Source organism: Mycteria americana, chromosome 3 (assembly GCF_035582795.1).
Source record: "Mycteria americana isolate JAX WOST 10 ecotype Jacksonville Zoo and Gardens chromosome 3, USCA_MyAme_1.0, whole genome shotgun sequence".
NCBI lineage: Eukaryota > Metazoa > Chordata > Aves > Ciconiiformes > Ciconiidae > Mycteria > Mycteria americana.
Genome location: NC_134367.1, coordinates 70366283 through 70383484, shown reverse-complemented (window position 1 = coordinate 70383484; position 17202 = coordinate 70366283). Strand labels below are relative to the sequence as shown.

The 17202-nt window shown below is 41.0% G+C and overlaps 1 long non-coding RNA gene across 1 annotated transcript; it reads right to left on the bottom strand.

Moving 5' to 3' along the window:
* Positions 1-544: 544 nt before the first annotated feature.
* Positions 545-5697, bottom strand: LOC142408430 (uncharacterized). The gene is made up of 3 exons (XR_012775287.1): positions 5610-5697; positions 4814-4919; positions 545-776 (listed from the first exon to the last, which is right to left on the bottom strand). It is a non-coding gene; the product is annotated as an uncharacterized LOC142408430 (long non-coding RNA).
* Positions 5698-17202: the final 11505 nt, after the last annotated feature.

Genomic DNA, 17202 nt, shown 5'->3' with positions numbered 1-17202 from the left:
TATGATCCAGGGAAATCTGTCTCTGGGATTTCTGATAGGAAGGGAACTACAAATAAAGGTCAAACAAAATTGTACTGGGATGCCTAAAACTATCTTCAAGCATGTTAAGGTTGTTAAAGTATTTTTAGACTGTTTACTGGAGGTGGCTTAATGGAGATTTTCACTCTTGTATAGAGCTATCTTCCCTTTTCATTATAACATTGCTTTTTTCCTCCTCCTCTGCTTCATACTGTACTGTCAGTTCTCCGTTCATCCTTTTATGTCATCCTCTCTCTCACTATATATACATCCTGATTTGTCTCCTGCTCACTAACCTACCTCTTTGTTTCCATCCTTTCTTCCATTTATCTTTCTGATGGCTGACATGATAGAATTTGACAAGACTGACATAATCCACAGTGGGATTCATCTTAATATTATTAAAAAAAAATCAAGTGAAAAGTACATTCCCAGAATATTTTAATCACAATATTTTAAACAATGTTTTACTCTGAAGGCATAAACTTTAAGGCTATCAAAGTTCATATGTTTACTCTTAAATTACCTTAACAATTAGTACCATAAATGGAGAAGAAAGTGGCACAGTATCACAAACATGAGTAATTGGTTCATGTGACAAGTAATCGTTCCCTTCAGCACGAACATACAGGACAGTTTAACTTCCATTTCTCAGGTGGGGTTGCTTCTCTGCTGTGCTATTATTTTTCATCCTTCAGTCACAGTATCCTAGCTCTGGTCTTACAGCATTTGAAATCTTGTAGCCAACCTGCCTTTGCCTGTATGCAAAGATGGGAAATGTCTTATCAACATTTGTGTGACAGACCTACCATCTTGTGATCACAAAACAAAATTTTCTGATGCCTTAAATCAAAAGTTTTGGAAATGCTCAGAATTCAGCAGTACTTCTGAATGAATGGGTGGACCAGTGTAGTGGGATGTATGACATTTATGCTATTGCAAAGCATGTGAGACTAATTTATTTTGCTTATAGCTCTTGAGCTTGGATTTATGAAGCCTTCAAAGGTGAGCTCTCGTGTATGTTTTCTTATGATGGGAGAGTCAGGGAACATGAAATCTGTGAGAACGTTTTGGTAATGCCAATATGGACTTGTCAAGCTGCCAAGGCAAAGTTAGTAGTATGGAGGAAAAAAGCATGGAACAGAAGGATCTCAATCCAAGAAAAACATTTCAATTAGATATAGAAAGTGTGTTTATTTTAATTTTTGTGAACTAGTGATTGAATTTGTGAAAATCAGTATTCATTGTTATCAACAAAACCATTAATAACAGAGAACTAAGTAATGTAACTCTTCTGTCAAGAGGCTATCAAATTGCTATATCTCTACTTGTCCTCCTGATTGTCTCAGGACAAGATCTGATATAAAGTAAAATCAGAAACTTAACAAATCAGTTGTTATGAGAGGGCTTTTCTGGGCTTTGAAGGGTGCAGAATCATGAATCACCTGTTCTAAAAGCTGATCCAGTGCCTACTCAAGACAACAGTTACCTGAAAATGTAATAAAGCAATACCCTATCCCACAGTTCAACAAAGCCCATACTGTCTGAAATTCAGCTGCCTCATTAATCTCTATCAAATGCCATTGAATCTATTGGTACTTAAGTTCACAGCTACCCATTTTGAGAAATAAAGCCTAACTTTGTGCCAAAGTTCTGTAACAGTTGTTACCACATGGCCATTACATCTTCTACTCATCTTACCTAAATATGATAGATATGCCTAAATGTGATAGATATTTTATGATCTTAATATTTCTGTAAGGAATATTATGATTAAATCAAAACAAAACAATTGTCAAAGCTCCTTAAACATATTTGTCTATGACAGAGAATAAGAAGAATGTAGACTTTGTTTCTTTTCTATTAGAAGCAGCCATTTCGTAATCTTTTTTATTAATGCTTTCCAGATTTTATGGTACTTTTTATTAGCCAAGCATCTAATTTCTCACAAATCAGTGTGTTCTGATAACCAGAAGAATCATGTTGGCAATACTGAAGAAGTTAAAACAAAAAAAGATGTTTTTAAACTTCAGTATTAGCTCCAGTTTCTGAGCAACTTTCGTATAGGCACAACAGACATACCACTTGAAAAGAAAAACTACAGTCAAGAAGTTAAAAAGGGTTTTCAAATATTTCCAGCTCCTGGGCATTATCCAACACACAACTATAAATATAACTATCAAATTAGAATAATTTGATGACAATGGCTCCTTTTATCATTATTCTTCTTACAAACTTCTCACCTATTACTCAATTCTCAAAATCCTATCTTTAATCTGCTGGATTTAAGTGTTAAAAGAGGTTGCAAACAATGGATAGCTGCTGTAATCCTTCAACAGAGTGGAGGGGGTTAAGTAGCACCACTTTAGACATGCCTGAGTTCTGTGATTTGTGAGTTTAAGTAAAACCTTTTAACATTGTTTGAATATACCAGGTTGATAATTTTTTTTCAGTTAAATTGCTAACCAACTTGCTGAATCTCAAATTGCTCCCATTTTTACAGGAACCATGCCAGGGTATTACAGAAAAAATGGCTAAATTGGTTCTGGAGGGGACCATAAGCTGTTTAAAATAAGATCACATTTATTTTTTTAAACATCGTGTTTGTATGTATGTATGCATGATTTAGAGTGTTGGTATTCTGTAATTTAACTTTATGATTTTATGCCTGCTGAACTTTAGAACACTCATGAAAATTAGGTGCCTGTTTCTCCTGTTCCTCTGATGAATGAAATTTCAATAAGTATTGTCTTAGCCCCTTTTTGCCTGCCTTGTGCTTTCATGCCAACCATTTTCAATCATGGCCTGCTATCTTATTTTTTCCTATTTAATTCTCCTATTTGCATGCATCTTTACACCCTTTCTTGCAACACTCTCTCTCTTAATCTCTGCATTATAGTGCCTGTTTCTCTTCCCCTACTTATTTTCTGTGTGATACCTGTTAGAACACCCTTAACCTTTACCCTTTTTGTATCAGCATCTCCACAAACTGCTGTAATGCACATTCAAAAATTGCAAAGGAGAGCATAATTCCCAGGGAACAGAGGGACTGGGAATTATGCTTTCCTCCAGGAAGGACTGGAAAACAAACCCTCCACTGTGGGCCTGCTGCACCTCCGAAAAGTACCTGCTGGTGGAGATTTTCTTTTTTACATCACTGTGCATGTTTGAGGGAAAGCAGAATCAGTCCCCTTGTCTTCTCAGCTTTAAAGACAAGCAGGATCAGGTTAACACCTCTTACAGCACAAACACAATAGCACCTGCCAGAATTATGCTGCACCACATCTGTGTTTAACTTGGAAACTGCATTTATCTACAGAAATTTTAGGCCAGATAAGACATGAAACAGGAAACAGTGAAATCAGAGACGATAACTAGTAATCTTGTGCTTCCTGCCTAGCATTACAATGTTGAAAATATTGTGGTTACAGACAGCAAAACATGATTTTAACAGCAAGGTAGCAAATAGCCCCTCTCTCTAAAAGTCTGCTTAACTTAGCTTTCTGATCCTGGCAAACAAATGGAGGGTATACTCTATTTGATCTTTAAAATGAAAAGGAGGAAAAAATACTTTTCCCAAACAATTGGAGAATTCCTTTAGTTGTAGTGATAGAGTACTCAGTTATTTGACACACAAGCAGATTTTTCCTTGCTATAATTATATATTTAAGATACATAATTAACCAGTTTGTAAACTGATGTCTCAGCTGAAGATCACACTCACTGAATTCCTATCCTTGTTTTGATATACAGTTTAAATGAGGACCCTGATATGTATTCTATTAATTCAAAATACACACATTTCCTTCTCAAGCATTTTATTTTAGAATCAAGGACTGTAAATTCAATGCCCTGAGTAACTAAAGACTGTTTAAAAATCCCCCTACAACAGGCTACACAAGCTTATGTGAATCAGCTTACCTGCCACAAGGAAATAATTCTGCCAGACTAGAACACAAAACCCCATAGTCATTGATAAGTAAGAAAACAACCAACCAACCAACAACAACAACAAAACCAACCAGAATTAAACTGTTTACAGGATCTGTTCACTAATTCTTTCCATATTGCCACTTCCTAATGAAAAGGATGGATTCAACTATTGGGGTTGCATCATGCCTTTTCTAGATGGAATATTTTTCAGTATGAAGTTCCATCACCACTGCAATCCAGGAACAACTCATGGCAGTGTAATGAAAGTAAGTTTTTGCCCCTTGATAAAGCCTGGCTTTTTCATTATTCAAGGTGAGTAGGACAATTTTGAGGCTAAGGCACTGGGCATCTGACATACTGGGCATCAGCCCAACAACAAAATTCCTACAATAACTTCAGTAGTTCTTTTGGATCAGAACCTCCAGTAACTCAATGCTATCAGTCAGATTCATGGCAAAGATCAATAGGAAAAATATGGGTGCCACTGCTCAACCACCGATCATTAGAAAACCCCACTGTGCTTGCGAACAGCATTAAACTATGTCTCAGACCACCCACTAAGTTATGCATTATCCCCACTTATACATTAGTAACATGAAGCAGAGACATTGTCAGGTATGAGGCAGGACTATATCTGTGGTAGAGCCAAAACCAGAGATCACATCTTCTGAATACCCATCATGCAATTTGTCCTTCCAGTCACTCTTCCAACTTGTTGAAAAAAAAACAATGGTGTCTGAATGAAACTGTCAACAAGCCAACCATTCTTCTCTACTGAAACACTTAAGAGATTTGTTAAGATCAAGAGCATCAGCTAAAATTGCGAAGTGAGTTTTTTTCCACCCGAGAACTCTCTATCTACCTGTTATCCTTAGTTCCTGACGAAGGGGCTCACCTCAGAGAGTGAAAGGAGGCAGAAGGTGCTGGGAAGACAGTGGGTGATGAGCGCTGGATAGGGGCAGCAGTTACTGGAGGGAAGAACAACCCATAAAGGGCACATCAAACACAGCATGCAAATATGGCACCCTGCCCACCCCACCCCCGCCATGGCTGCTACCTGCATTAGATGAGAATTGCTTTTGCGTCTCAGCAACAAAAGCTACATCTAGATAGTGGTGATCTCATCCTAAGAAACAGGTTTTTTCACCTTACTCAGGAATATTTTTGAAACTATGCTGTTTAGAACGAATTAAAAATGGTTTTGAGCTAAGCACACAATAAAAAGCCCAGATCCTTATTTACCAAAACACCAGCAGTTTAGCATTCTAAATCCCAGTTTTCTTCAGAAAGATGTTTCAGTACAAAATCATGGTTTTCACCAGCTATTCTGTCTAAGCACTTCCTTTCATGTTTCTTACCTTGCCCAGTCACCTGTTCTGCATGACTATTTCAAAGTACCTAGGCATCTCTTAAATGTATCAGAAAGCCCAACCTCCTTCACCTAGTCCTCATCTATACCATAAACATCACCAAATGCCAGCAGTGAGATCAGTTAATAGAACAGTATCGGAAGAGTAAAGGACAATGTATTAAAACAAAATTGCACACAAAATATACCAACAAAAGATTCCTCCAAGTAGGTTTGTTATTGGTTATATTTAAGACTAGTAATGTTATAAAAGCATTAAGGCTTGTTCGTAAGCCCTCTATCTCACCACCTGGCAGGGTATGAAGATGCTCAGTCCTACCCTCACTAGATTCACTCTCTCACTGCTGTTATCACAGAGGTCTTTCAGCCCCTTTCAGATCACCTCCCCATCCAGCTTCCACATAGCTTGCGAACCAAGCCAGCATTGTGCAGGCTGGCTGAAAATCAAGACCTTCATACCCCATCTGTGTGCAAAATAGACACCTCATGGCATTAACAAGACTAAGTCTTAAATTTCAGGAGTCACTTGAGAGGCATCATACACCACAGTGTCAGTAGACTCTTTGATCTCTTGTGGTTGAGAAGTCAATAACTCTTTCTTTACTTCACCACCACCCCGGGAGGCATGCTTAGAGGGGGCAGCAGATGCATACCTAGACAGTGACTTAGACAATAAATCAGGAGAATGGGCTTCTCAGCCTACCCATGGTCAGCATCTCATGTTTGCACCATCTCTATCCCTCTGGCCATGTCTCAGGCACTCATTCTTTTCCTTAAACTGGTATGTTGCTGTGGATAAGCATGTCAGAAAGCGTTTTAAATTAGATCAATATGGAGCAAACTACGAAGCCACTTCTACACTGTGTATGTAAAGTAGACGCCTTCCTCAGCAACAATACCAAGTGGTTATGTGAGTAGGCTAACTTTTGCCTCCTCAGCATACTAAGGGCTCTGGGAAAACTCTGTCACAGGTCCCCTTCCTTTCTCAGAAACACTAAAGTGTTCTCAGTGAAGACCATTTACAAAGGAAACTTAGCACCAGGGAAACGCAGAGTTGATTGTGCCCAAAAAGATGCTGTGGATCATAGCAGCAGAACTGTAGGGCTAGTTCAGATTCATACGCATGAGTGTCAGCCAGCCTGAAGGTCTCTCCTGGAGCTCCAGCATTAATATCAAATGATAGAACAGAGGAAATTTCATAGAAGCCCCCTTTCTTGATTGCTCATTACTACACTAAATCTTCTCTGACAGAGCATGTAGCAGACCAGGAACAACAAAAACCCCTAAATGGTTGTATCTCAGTTCTAGGACAGACTTAGATCTTGACAGAGTGTTCACGCTGAGCTGTTAAACTATTTTACAAATCAACAAATGGCAGGAATTGTCGGAGTCATTTATTAAGGCTGGAAACAGAAACTCATTTGACTCTTTTTCACTCATTGACCATTCTTTTATGCTGATTTCTTTTTGTTCCAGGATATATATGTGCTTTCTTAGATTCTTTCTTTTTGCTGTTGTGTGAGTAATCCAATATTTTACACACTTACTGATGATTACCATTCATGTAGCTCATTAAACGGCAGACTTACTACATATCTTAAAGGATTTCCAGTTTTCTTTGTGCAAATATCTTACTTTTTATTGTTGAGTTTTAGGGTATGAGGAATGGATTTGTTCAAAGAGACCAGAAGATCTTTATCCTTTGACAGTGTAGCAAATCCTTTATTCTCAAATTACTCAGCAGGCATGATTTTCCTAATACTTCCACCTGGTGCTCCATAACATGCTGGATAGATGTGAGGAGCGTCTTCATTTTGAACATGATTTCTTTGTCCTGTTTTAGTGTGCTCAATAGCAAACAGCTTGTAGTTTCCCTAAACTTTTCAGTGAACTTCAAAGTGAAAAATGCTCAGGCATACCTAATCTAGCACTGAATCCTGTAGGTCTGATCAGCATTTGTAGCAGAACTTTGTCAGCAACTGATCCCATGACCTTTCAGGGGTCTAAGACATTGTGAAATATCACTGGTGTTATAACTCCATGCATAACATATCAACAGAAAGTGAGAAAATCAGCAATGCTTGTGTGAACTAAAACGAGTTTTTCACAGCTCAAACAATCCATAAACCTTTCTCTTCAACGTTTTAAGAACTTTTCACCTTGTTAGTAAAATAAAGGCTCAAAATGGAAGAAATTGAATTCCCTCTCTTTCTGTCTTCATATTTTTACACCTATGTGCTCTGCCAAAGCATTTTTGCACTAAGAGATATAATCCTGAACTCTCTAACACTCTCTGCCCACCTCATACCTCTGCCTACGCTTCCATCCTGTTTTTTCTTCACAGTCAACATAGTAGATCAAACAAGAAATCCTTTTATCTGGAATTGTCTGAGAAAATACCCATTCTTTCACTGGACATCACTGTGGTATTTGTTTATGTGAGTGTGAGTGTGTACGTGTGTAATATATATGTGTGTGTAAGTCTTGTATACGCTTGTGTATATGTGTATGTGTCATTGCATATGCTTTGTGCATGTTCTTTGCTGTCTCTCTGAAATCACCAGCATTTTCATCACACAGTTCAGTGACTCAGAAATATGTTAGTATTGACCTCCTTCTGATATAGCAAGTCAACCACCATTCCTGCTTGTCTCAATTGTTTGTCTCCCTCTCACAGTGCATCTAAACTAAGGGAGGAACAGCTAGAGAGAAAACAGATGAAAATGGGGTGGATGAGCCCTGCTACTTAAAGGCCAGCAATCCCTTAACTTACAAGTGTCTACTAAAAAACTCACAAGGTTTTTTATCAGTTTCTTCATAACCATTCTAACAGGACAGCTGATATTGTTTCTTCACCAAAACAGAGTGAGATCTGCAGTTCCTCCCAGTCTGTTCTCAAGTGCAGTGACGTTAGTCAGTCTGGGAGGATCCCCATCCCCATCCACAATGGGATCCACCCGGGCTGCACCTTCTCAGCACTAAAACCTCCGGGGGATGAAGCAGGGATGGGAGCAGAGCTGGCAAGAGGGAGGATGGGCAGCATCTTTTCTTCTGCCATGTGTTGGGAACCAAACTGAGGGAAGATTCAGAAAGTCAGAGGACGCAGACAAAGGTTACCACAGCCCTACCCTCAGACGGTAACTGGAAATGAGCCAACACAGAGAGATTTAGTCCTGTACATAACTGCTCCTGCTTTGCAGGGCATCTCTGTAAAGGGTCAAAGGATGATGCCAGTACCTGTTAATCTTAAAACAATGAAGTGATCTGTAGCTATCACATTCTGCTTTTGGCTTTGACCTCTCTAATCTCTATCTCTCTCGCTCCAGCTGTTTGCTGTATGTTGTTGAGACTTAACTAAATCTCTGGGCTACTTAAGACAGGGCGATGCCTGTTGGTCACTGGCTTGCAGAAAATGATAAATGCCAGAGTAGTGATGCTTACGTACTGACCAGGATCTTTGGGCAGCACCGGGCAACAAAAGCTCAGCTCAGTTTCAGCAACATTAATTGGCTGTTATTAATTTCACAACGAACAGCAGAGGATAGTGGCAAGGGATAGGAACACTTTCCTAAAAATAAAAGTGAAATAAAAAAGGCATGTTTCCAAATAATGGCAAGCAGTACAATCGGACCAAAGATCAACTTGTCCTGGAATTTTTTTTCCTTCGCATTTTTCCTCCATTTATTTTAATAGTAACTCTCTATTTAACATCAAACAGAATTGTAAGCATATGAACTTATCTTGGCCTGTTTTAGTATCTGACAGACATTTTCCTGTTCTCACGAAAGCTGTTTGGTGCTTTCTAGTCTCAAAAGAAAATGCAAAAGCCCCTTCCACACCTGAGCTGCATGGGACAGCCCGTCTGCCTGGTTGTATGAACACCAATTCCTACCTGACTCTCTTCCCTTACTGCCTCGTGAGGTGGCACTGAGCTCTTCCTTGGCTCCTGTCAGAACTCATTTACAAAAATGCACTGCTGGGATGGACGTTTTAATTGTCTTGTTATGCCAGGCAACTTGTTTCTGCGTAAATGATTTTTTGGATGTTTCTTCCCTGCCCATTTTCAATCCTTCAGGCTTTATAAGAATTTAGAGAATTTGGACTTGTCCTGGTCAGTATTTAGTCATCCAGTTCCTCAGCCAGGGAAGTGTGAGTCTCAGAGCTGATGAGTAGGAATGTAACAGAGAAATAATTTCCTGGCGACTAAGGCACAGGAGAGGTCAAGAGCTGCAGCCACCGGCAGACTCAAGGGTTGTGCCCCGGGGAGCCGTCTGAGAGGTCCTAGTTCTCGCCAACAGCATCACAGACTGCAGAGCCCAGTCTCCAAATGTATCATCTTCTGGCCTGCTGTGGCACTGCGGTCCCCTTTCAATACCAGCAGGACTCAGAGCATCTAAAATGAACCCTTGTATCCTGTGGCACATAGCAGTTACGATGTACCTCTTTATTGCATCCTAAGTGAAGTTCCCTATAAAGAAATATTGATTGAAGAAAAAACTCATAAGGATCAATGGCTTATGTTCCAGCTGTGTTTTATGTTACAATAACAGCTCTTTGGAGAGTTGGTGCTGGGTGAGTGCAAAGTAATACCAGTAATTCCCCCCCGCCTCGGATCATCCGTACCACATTCTTCACCGTTCTCACCATTGACTCATGGGCAGAAAATAGCTACTGTGGTCTCAGGGGATACTGTAAAAAAAAGAGAAGGGGAGGTAGGGGGTGGAATATGAAAAGGAAATCTGCTCCAAAGAACAAATGCTCCAGGAGTAAGTGCCAGGGTGTGCTGAGGGAGGCAGTGCCAGTCTGTCCCCGGGCACTCAAATCCAAAGTTCAGTAGCTGGTAGTTAAAACACTACTGACCTAACTCCTCATTGCATGGCAGAAGTTGCAGAGGGGTATGTGCCTGGGTGGCGGTGGGAACCCAAAATTCCATTGGCCTGAGCATCAGAGTTCTGCGAAACAGACCATCTCCGCTATACCTCTGTAGGTGTTTTCACAATAGCAGCGACTCCCTCCATTGTAAGTATGTGAGTATAGAGCTCGTAATGAGTTGTTTGCAAAGGGATTTAATTTGTATGTCTCCACTATTAAGTATTATCCATATAAAAGGCACACGGTCTTTTCTACCTGGGGAACAATAGGATTTCTTTCCCTTCAGCAAGAAACAGTTTTCTCTTCAAAATCTTAGTCTCCTTTCCCAAGCACCTCTCCCAGCCTCTGTCCCTGGTCATTCCTTCCCAGACACTTGTCCTTCCCTGAGGTCTCCTTCTCCATGCCCCCTCCTGTTCAGACCAGTTTCCCTTGCCCCAGACAGTGCTTTTCACCCTCACCCACCTCTAGTTGCTGTCTATTGTCTGGTGAAAACTGTCCCAGTGTGAGTCCTCCCCATCTTCTCACCTGCTATGCGGCGCGGGCATGCCCTACCACTGCACTCACCAGCTTCTCCTGTGGGCTAGCTGCATTTCTGATGATCACACCAAGCCTCTTCATTATCGTCCGTTATGTACGTGCAGCCTTGCCACCTCATTTGAGCCAAGAGACACCACAAGGTGGCCAGGCACAGAAGGGTTAAAGAAAACCTCAATATACCTGGTGAAGCAAGTCCAAACCCCCTAAAAGGATCTTGCAATCTTAAAGGAGTGACCCTCCAGATCAGAGGTGATGGAAGGACTTTGGTCTGCTGTATCCATTCTGCAGAGATGATTATGACTCTGACACTGAATGCATTCACAAAACCCACAATTTAAACACATTTTTAAAATGTGTCAAGGATTTACAGACTACCGCTTGAGAGAGCTTCAAAACTGGGAAAAAGCAGGACTATTTTTAATGTAAAGCCATTGCTACCTAGTAAGAAAACACTTTTGTATTCATATAAAGTATTTATTAGGTGTGAGGTTTTATAAATTGTTTAGTCCTGAAGCCTTTAAAAAAAAAGCACAAAAAAACCCCAGGTTACTTTGAATGCATTACCAAGTATCCTGTGGAATATTTCACATAAAAGGAAACAGAAGATGTATAAATGTAAACAGGCTAATTGTATGCAGATATAAATTATGCATGTTGGTCTTATGAAAAAGCATCCCTGATTTGCAGGGGTCTTACTCAGCAGCTTTGTGTCTTGTCTAAGGGGATATTTAGTATGGCTGTGATGTGCAGAATTTAAAACAAAACTTTGAATTCTGCAGAAGAAAAATATAGCCCAACTGTGATAAGACTGCACTGTTGGGAGCAGCTGGGGTTTATTCTATTCTATTCTATTCTATTCTATTCTATTCTATTCTATTCTATTCTATTCTATTCTATTTTATCGACTGTTCTGCTCATTAGCCCCGTTAACATGGGTGTATGCCTGCCCACGGATACAGTGCCAAGTAAAAGATTGTGTTAAGACTTAACATTTGCAAAGGGATTAGGGTTATTTTGATGTTTCTTAACAGGGATATGTAAAATATTCTCAAAGTCACAAACCTTTTCATGGTTGAAGCATTTTGATTAGTCCCAGACATAAGCAGCCTGGCCTGCAAAGGTGCCGAGCAGCTGCAGTTCCCACCAGCCGCCCTGGGGACTGCGTGGGGCCAGCCCCTGTGAGGAACCCAGCTAACTGGGACAAATTCTAGAAGTGGCTGAAAGGGGTCCCTGCACAGACAAAACTATATCACTCGTCGTCTTTTCCCCCCGTCCTGCAGAGTCCCTCTCCTCCAAATAATAGCAGCAGCGTATTTGAACTCAGGTTGCAATATTCATGCTGAGGGATCCTTCATAGTGGGGGCAGGATTACGTATCCCTTGGATGCCTACCTGTGGGTATGACTCACGCCTATATTTCCCATCTTTCTGGCATGGATTAGTGAAATGATGCTGAAAGTGGAGGTACAGGCAAGAAGGATAATGGAAACAAGTCTGTGGAAACACAAAGTAACACAGCTGAGGTGGAACCAAAACTCAAGGAGCTCACTGCAGTCAAGCCAGGGTGACCTGGTAATCTTCATCCTAAATTTCTGAAAGAACTGGCACATGTAATCAAAAGGCCTGGAGCTATGATTTTTAATGAATCTATCAAGTCAGGGGTGATACTGTGTGATTAGGGAACGGTAAGTGTGGAGGGAGAAAACACACTGACCCAGGCAATCACAGCCCCATCTATTTGCTCTGTCCTGCTTGGGATATGTCTATTAAATAAAAGATATAAGGGTCCTTCAGTGTTAAGTGACAGTACAAAAGTATCAAGACAAGGTATAAACACAGGGAAAGCAATTCTTTCTTTTGGAAAAAAATGTCGCTAAACAAAATGCACTCTTCATTACCACTTCTGGCAAAATAGATGCACAGTGAATGGTTCAGTAATAAAGCACCAACAGCTTCTGACAGTGTGCGGTGGTACACAGCTCCATTAAGAGGAGCTGCTGTACCTAGATATTCCAGCCATGCAGACATACGATGTTGCCGTTTCAGAAAGCCGGGAAAAAAAAGAAACGAGAGCGCTATTTCCCACTCGTCGTCTATTGCTTCTTCTGCTACATTGTGCGAAGGGGCAAGAGGCACAGCTTGCATATTCACCTGCCATGATAAATTACATCAATTTCAGTCCCTCAAGACGGAGCTACTGGTGCAGAGAGCCACTAAACACTACCAGTTGCTTTATGACACTACAGACATAAGACAGAAAAAGGCACACTGTGCAAGCGAAACATAACCCTGTATCCTGGGACAGGCTGGACGCAAATGTGAGAGGAAAGTGGGATATTTCCTTCACTCATACATTGTAAATACGTCCTCATCATGATGCGTCCTTTGCTAAGAATCTGTACTCTATTAGCTCAAATTAGAATAAGCCTTAAAGACAGCCTTTGCCATCCCTGACCCTGTCAGCTTTTCTGTCTCCAGCAACGGCCAGTACCAGCTGCTCTAAAAGAGAACGAAAAAAGCCTACAGCCAGCAGCTATTCAATAACAGGCCCTTAGGGGAAGTTTCTTCCCAAGCCTCATTAAATGTTGGCTTCATTCTTAAATTCCTTCTAAACTTCTCAGATTCTATTCTGGCCTCCTCGTCTGGTGTCTGCACTGTGGACCGGGCTTTCCAGCGAGGGTTTTCCTTGGCTGGCCCCAGCTCCTTCAGTGCCCGCGCTCACGGCTGGCTCTGGCGGCAAGCGGAGGCTGTGCTCCTCGCGTGCTCCGGGCGACTCGTGGGGACAGTCATTACAATGCAGATCACAGCTCCTCTGCTTAAGTGCAAGCAGAAGAGGATTCCCCTTACCTGGGTCCTACTGACTGCTGTCAGCAGTTTTCTCTTGTTCTTCGGGATGAGATTTCTTCTTGGGGTTTGGGGGAATGTGCGTTTTCAAAGCCCTCCGCAGGCCCTATCTAAAGCACTCTGTCGTGTAGCAAAGAGAGTGAGTGCGTGTCACCAAATATCACTTTACTGCACATTTCACAGCAGAGTACACCTGGGCATTCAGGAGACAGAAACGGCGCTCACGTATAGGGTGGACCATAAATTCTTAGCGAATTAGGCCCTAAGGGTTGTTTAAATATTGCAGTAATCATCTTGTCAGGCAAAGTCCCACATTCTGCTAAGATTAATCTGACATTCATCAGGAATGGCACAATAGAAGGTTATTTAATTTGGATCACACTGGACTGGAAAACTGGCAGGAGGACAGAAATGACCCAAATTGGAAACATTCTGCAGAGAGTGAGCCAGTCAAGAAAAGCAAGCAGAGAGCAAAAAACTGTGTATGTGTTTATTGGACAAAGATACATTAATTACAATGTATACATATATACATAAACTTAAAGGTGTGCACACAAACATACAGGACAGTGGAAATTTCAAGAGCATTCAGCATGGATCTAACTTTGTTCGGGATCAACTCTTTGGGATTCTGCTTCAGACTTAAATGAGAGTAGAGTGGGACTACTGGGGATAGATTTTGAACCACCTCTCCCAGTATCTCTTCTCCCCATTCTTTTCCTCCGTTCCTCACATTACTGAAAAGAGAAACAACCCCCAAAGTTTTGCATAGAATCTGGAGTAAACACTGACCATTAGGTGAATTACTTTCAGGACAGAAGTATTCTCTTGACAGAACATTTTTAATCATTGAACATTTAAATAGTGCAAGAAATGTATCTCCTCTATTGGCAACTTCACTTATAAATCCTCTCTACAGCTTTTCCAACCATTACAGAGTTTTTCCGTATTGCTGTAGTCTTCCTATATGCTCACAACAACGACAAATCTAGTAACAGCTAGATATACATTAATGCCCTTGAACCCTGGAAAAATAAAAAATTAAAAACACATTCCCCTGGATCATTGCTGGTTTTTATTGAATAAGTTACTTAGCTTATTAAACTTGTCAAACAGCAAATACAAATAAAATGATAGTTTATCTTGCTGATTATTCAGCCACTGCACACTGGTGTGGGTAAACGCATGACTGAAACATTCATCACTGTTCACGCGATGTCTATACTCTGCTTTCCCTTCTTGCTTTACCATTACCAGGGAATGCAATGTCCCCCCACTGCACCGCCTGCTCCCCACAAAGAAGCTGGAGTTCTTTAGAGATGACAAGTTTTAAATAAAATGTAAGATATTAATTGTGCAGCAGTCAAATGGGCATATCTACAAAGGGTTTCAAATTCCCTAACAGTTAGCTGCTGTATTTGTATGCTAGCAAACAGTGAAGATAATTTAGGGCTTTGAATACCAGTGCTAAGTATAATCAATGTGAATCAGATGCACATTACCAAATTGAAGACATTTTATCTATGCATTATGTCAGATCATGAATCAGATTTGTGTAAACTGAAATCCTGGAATACAAACCATTTGCAAATTCAGCTACAGCCACACCAGTATATAATTATGTTACATATCAAACAGAGATACAGTGGAGCAAACTATCATATTGAGAGACCTTTGCTGCTTTCAGGACATCTACAGAGCCAGGTTTGTATGGCACATTACTGCCAATTCATCTATACCCATCTGAGTAAATCGGTTGGCAGAGAGGGGCAGATTACCACTAATGGCTCTATTATGGAAAGAAGCTGCAACCATTAGCTATTTTACATATGGACAAAAGAGAATTTAATTGATGGCCCATTGCCCAGCAGACAGAGAGAAATGATGATTTTCACCTTAATGCCAGGCATTAAAAATTCACAGGGCTGTGGAAGAAAGAGATGTTCATCCAGTCTCACTCTGCTTATGGGTCATTTTAAGCATAACTTGAGGAGAGAAAAACAGCACAAGGGGAGCTGTTCTGCTTTGAGAAAGCTTGAGTCGTCTGGGAAAAAAATTCACAAGTTGCAGTGTTATGACGTTAAAAAGCCAAGACCATGACCCTCTTATTTTCCTTAGCTACATTTTTATGGTTCCCAAATAGTATCCAAGCATTCAGCAAAACACATTTTGTGAGTGTTTGTATTTGCAAATGAGGGAAAAAAGGAACATTTTTGGACACATAGTACATCACGGTAATAATACAATTTATTTTCACATATTTAAATATAAGAAGAAGAGAAGCTTTTTCTTATCCCTCCCCTCCTGGAAGACCCCTACAGACTTCGCTGTCTCCAGGATATCTGCAGTTCTCGCTTCAAGACCTGTGAAATGGTGAAGCGTGAAGTTACAGGGGACTCCAAGCAGGGTCCCACAGGAGAGACACTCACCCTGGGCTGCATCCTGGATTTTGATGCTGGGGCTTCTCTCTTGCTTCCTGCCTCCTCTTACTCCACTGGGGGAATTTTGCTGTAGAGGTAAGGGCTGCCTGGTTTGCAGCAATTTCTAAGATCTTCTAAGATCACCTCCTCCCTCCAGTCTGAAAGCACTGCAAAGTTTATTAATAAACTTTGAGATTGTTATGGTAGTAACTAAAGACCATAGTGGCATAGCAAACTATACACTCTGATGGGCAGAGACTATCCAAATGGAAAACGGAGCTGCTGAGTTGCAGAAAGGGACAAACATACAAGTCGTGTACGGTGGCAGGAACTTTTTACGTCCCCAGTTGATGCAACAGGATAATGTTAATCTGTCGTGTCTGTAATTTATATTTTATATGAGCAGAGAGGGAATTGTAAGAATATATGAGCCTTGTCTCTTTTATGCTCAGATAGCTAGAGTCTGGCTGAAAATCTCCAGCCAGGTTGGTCTGCATACAAAAATCAACTTGTCAGACTAGAACAAAGAGCAGACAGCTTTTTGAATTGGAGACGCAAGAATAGAAATTAGATCTGAAGTGATGCTGGAAGACACTACTTACTGTTGTAAAAATTGGACAAAGTAAATAAGGAAGGGAAAGGGTCTATATGCAATGCTGGACACAATATTGGATGGATTTTTTGAAACATGCACAGCATGCACATGATAAGACATTAAAATATCCTCGGAGAGGAAGACTTTGGGGAAACAGAGGGGTGGGAAGCCATTCAAAGTAAATTCAGAAGGCATTGCTTGTGGACATTGCAGAAAAGTGAGGGGAAGTGGTGAGGCAGAGAAAAGAAGGCTAACAACAGACTCTTCCAATTTGTTTTTCTTTTCCAACATTTTGCCACGGCAGCAGGTTCTGGAAGCAGAAGTCGCCTTCTTTAGTCTGGACTGCATTGCTTTAACCCATAGCACTCGCAGACCAAAAGCAGGCAACGGTGGCCGCCAGCCAACTTTGTTCCCGGCTCCTCCAAGAACCCCGTACAGCCTCTAGCATTGCATAGGCTATGGCGGTGATTGAGCACGGGGCTGTGGCAAAAGCAGTGCCTGGAACCTCCACAGTGCAGCTTGAAGGGGGGTTCAGTGCCCTCCACACTCCACTCCTAACAACTGTTTGCGAAGAGATCCTCTGGGGATAGTTTTATAGGATGTTTATGCGGGGTC